The sequence below is a fragment of the Dipodomys ordii genome, unplaced genomic scaffold, assembly GCF_000151885.1.
Source record: "Dipodomys ordii isolate 6190 unplaced genomic scaffold, Dord_2.0 Scaffold3, whole genome shotgun sequence".
NCBI lineage: Eukaryota > Metazoa > Chordata > Mammalia > Rodentia > Heteromyidae > Dipodomys > Dipodomys ordii.
The window spans coordinates 6,537,678-6,541,761 of record NW_012267219.1 but is presented as its reverse complement, the minus strand read 5'-3'; the positions used below and the strand labels follow the sequence as shown (position 1 = coordinate 6,541,761).

The window sequence follows — 4,084 nt, the reverse complement described above, 5'->3', positions numbered from 1 at the left end:
TTACTTTTCATTTGGAGTTCTATGCCATTGTTGGAGACACTCAAGTGTTCTGTCAGACCTACTACTGCAGAGGTAGTGTATGTACCGCAGTAAGGGATTTATAGCTTAAAAGCCAACAAAAGTCTGGCCAGAGAATAAGCTAGTGCACAAGAGGGCGCACATTTTAATGCCTAAAGAGCCAATCATTTCTATTATAAAACAAGTAGATAAGATCACCAATTAAATCTTCTATAAGCACTTCAGTGCCAGGGAAGTATACATCAGAACGCCTTCTCTCTCCATCACCTCTTGGCTTTAGTTAATTTTGAAATGATTGCACAAGTGACTTCATTTTTTGCTGTTGGTGTTGTGACTGGTTCTCACCATGTAGTCCAAGTTGTCATAATTGAGGTTGGATGCCCTCTGTGTATCTCAGGCTGGCCTTAAAGTACAGGAGTCACTACATTTTTATTCTATCAGCTTTCCCTTTATCTGCAAATAGTCATTTTTTTCTGAAAATATCACTGATTAACCATGCTGTGATTAATTGTCCCTTGTTGCTAGGATAATATTCATCCTAGATGATCTGATAGGGTCTGGGGTTGGGAGGAAAATAACTGACAGATGCTAATCACTGCCAATAAGACCTCTTTGGCCAAATTTAAGCAATTAAGAGGTTTAGAAGGAGTGACTCTTAGGTTAGGCTTACCTGGAGCCCATTTATTAAAGTTTAATTCTGTGTTCTCTATAGCTAATATCCTAACATCTCAATGATGCTGCTCAGGTGGCTTTATTAGAAGTTTCATTGGAGCTAGAATCATTTTCTATAAGTGCTTATAAATACTTAAGAAAAAAATAAAATTGGGTTACAAAATTCTCATGGTTAGAAGTATATATGTATAGATTAGAAATATATATATATATATATATATATATATATGGAGGGATTTAGGAACACAGGGTAGGATTAAGTTTGTTAGAAATAAACAAGAAAACAATTAAAGAAAAAAATAGAAATAAGTTAAATTTCAACATGGAGCTGAATTGGACCCCCCATGGGACATGCAAAGTTTAATAAGTCAATTGCCTGAACACTTTGCTAGAAATGAATAATGAAAGAAATTAGTATTCTCTGTCTCTGTGTCTCTGTCCCTGTCTATGTTTTATCTCTCTGTGTCTCTGTCTCTCTATCTCTGTCTCTGTCTCTGTCTTTCTCTCTCTTCCTGTACTGGGGCATGAATTCAGGGCCTGAGCACTGTCCCTTAGCTTTTTTACTCAAGTCTGGCTCTCTACCAGTTGAGCCATACCTCTACATCTGGCTTTTTGCTGTTAATTGAGATAAGAGTTTTGTGGGATTTCCTGCCCAAGGTGGCTAAGTTAGGATTACAGGCATGATCGATCAGCACTTGTGAGAAGTTAACTCTTGCATAAACTTCCTTATCATAATACTTAAGGTTATATCTCATTTTTAAACATGATCAAAAAAACATGGATAAATATTCTCCAGTAGAGACCAGATACAGCAGGGATAGGGGAATAGGATTCTTGAATGGATGTAGTATGGCAGAAGCAGGTCAGCTGACTTACTTCTGGGTAGATAGAAAACTGTGGGTGCTGGGAACAAGTCAAATACTCATTTAAATACTCTACTGTATTCAGACTGATTACCCTGACACTTGGCTCAGTATTTATTCAATACATTTTGAGAGCATTGGCAAATGTGGGCCATGATCAATCCTTGGTTAATTTCATGATTTAACCTTTATTGCACAAACTCAACTGAATTTTTCAAGGGCTCAACCTGTAGGAAAATTTCCTCTTTAGAAGAAATTAATTTCAGCCCTCTCCGCCCAGCCCTGCAGGCCAGAAGCGCGGTGGTCCATTCAGGTCTTTTTTTGCTCCGAAAGCCAAGTACCACCGAGATGCCGGCCTACCATTCTCTCATGGACCCAGACCCAAGCTCATTGGCAACATGGCGCTGCTGCCTATCCGAAGTCAGTTCAAAGGACCTGCCCCTCATGAGACAAAAGACACTGACATCGTGGATGAAGCCATCTATTACTTTAAGGCTAACGTGTTCTTCAAAAACTATGAAATTAAAAATGAAGCTGATAGAACCTTGATACCTATAACTCTCTACATTTCTGAGCATCTAAAGAAACTCCAAAAGTGCATCTCCAGAAGCCAGGGCGAGAAGGAGATGTACATGCTGGGAATCACCCACTTCCCTATCCCCGGCCAGCCTGGGTTTCCCCTCAATGCCATTTATGCCAAGCCTGCGACCAAACAGGAGGACAAAGTGATGCGGGCTTACCTCCAGCAGCTCCGCCAAGAGATGGGACTGCGGCTCTATGAGAAAGAGACCCCCAGAACGATAAGCCCAGCGAGTAGTGGACTTGCTTTGTGAAGAGACAGTTCATGAACAAGAGCCTTTCAGGACCTGGGCAGTGAGGGCCCTGGCCACGAGGTCCCTTCACTTTGATTCCTTTGTGCTTGGCTTTGTGTGGAAGAGAGGAGAGAGCATGGCTGTCCTTGGAAACGTCCTGATCAAATATCCTGGGGGAAGGAGAGAGGGTGGGTTCTCTGGGGGTGATTGGCCATCTTCTATAGGTTTAAGCTGATGTTTAATAATAAGTGATAATAAAGACATTTTTAACATTTCAAAAAAAGAAATTAATTTCAGGAACAAGACAGGGATGGGGAATCCATTCTAACTCAACCACAGATGGCATACACATGATTGGTGTATGACAGCCGACAAGGCAATCCAATAGCAATTGAGCCATTAAAGGGGATGTTCTCCAGCTTGCAGAACCGACTCCCATTTATAACGTATACATTTAACACTGTTTGTGGAAGCAGTGAATCAAAGGGAAAACAATGTTATTTAAAACTGCATGCCAGGGCTGGGAAGGTGGCTCAGTGGTAGAGTGCTTGCCTTGCATTCATGAGGCCCTGGGTTCGATTCCTCAGCACCACATAAGTGGAAAAAGCCAGAAGTGGTGCTGTGGCTCAAGTGGTAGAGTGCTAGCCTTGAGCTGAAGAGCTGAGGGACAGCACCCAGGCCCAGAGTTCAGGCCTCATGACCAACAAAACAAAAACAAACAACAACAATAACAAAGCATGCCAATGGCTTTTAAACATGAAAGTTGGAAGGTTTCCAAACAAGGAAATTTTGGGTTTTTAACTTGGAAACAATCGTGTTATACCATGGAAGGGTCCATAATGGTGACAAAGTTATTTTGTGCTAAAGGTAAGTGTCCTTCTTCTCTGTTTCCAGAAGCTCTTCACACATATGGGCACATTAGACCACTGCTGAGTGTTCTCGCCTAAAAAAGGGGACCACAGCACTGGGGGTGAATGTTGAATATCCTGAGGTATTAAATATCTGCAGTACACTGAAGCCTGAGACTCCTCTCAGACTAGAATTTCACAGATAAGCATTAGGGGGTTATAGAGCAAGAAGACATGTTGTTTTGTGCCATACAAAAAGTGAATCAATCTCTCAAGTAGCTTGGGCTTTAGTGATGACAAGAATGCTCATTTGAACAATAACAAACTTTTAACGTAAGGTCATATATAAGTCAAAGCTTCTTATAATCCACAGTATGAGTTCTAGGAAGAGAGATTTTGTTGGAGCGAGGTAAGGTAGAATTAGAAATGAGTCCACATTAGGTTATAGCAAGCAAGAAAACTGAGGTGGACCTAAAACTGTATCCTTTAGAGGCTTAGTGCTGATGATTTATACCTGTACTGCTAGCTACTTAGGAAGCAGAAATTTAGAGAATCAAGATTCAAAGTCATCTCCAGTAGAAAATTCAGAGACTCTATTTCCAAAATAACCAGAAAAAAAAAACCCAGGATGCAGGCATGACTGAAGTGACAGAGCATTAAGCTGAGCAATCACCAGGCCAAGTTCAACCCCAGGTACTGGCAATAATATATATACAAAGTCTATCTATCTATCTATCTATCTATCTATCTATCTATCTATCTATCTATCTATCTATCTATCTATCTATCTATCTATCTATCTATCTATCTATCTGGGATAGCAATCTTGCATAGTAACTAACCACTTTGTTTCCTCCCATACTCATTGGAA

The 4,084-nt window shown here is 40.5% G+C and overlaps 1 pseudogene; it reads left to right on the top strand.

Moving 5' to 3' along the window:
* Positions 1-1,854: 1,854 nt before the first annotated feature.
* On the top strand, positions 1,855-2,520 carry LOC105988495 (annotated as a pseudogene).
* Positions 2,521-4,084: the final 1,564 nt, after the last annotated feature.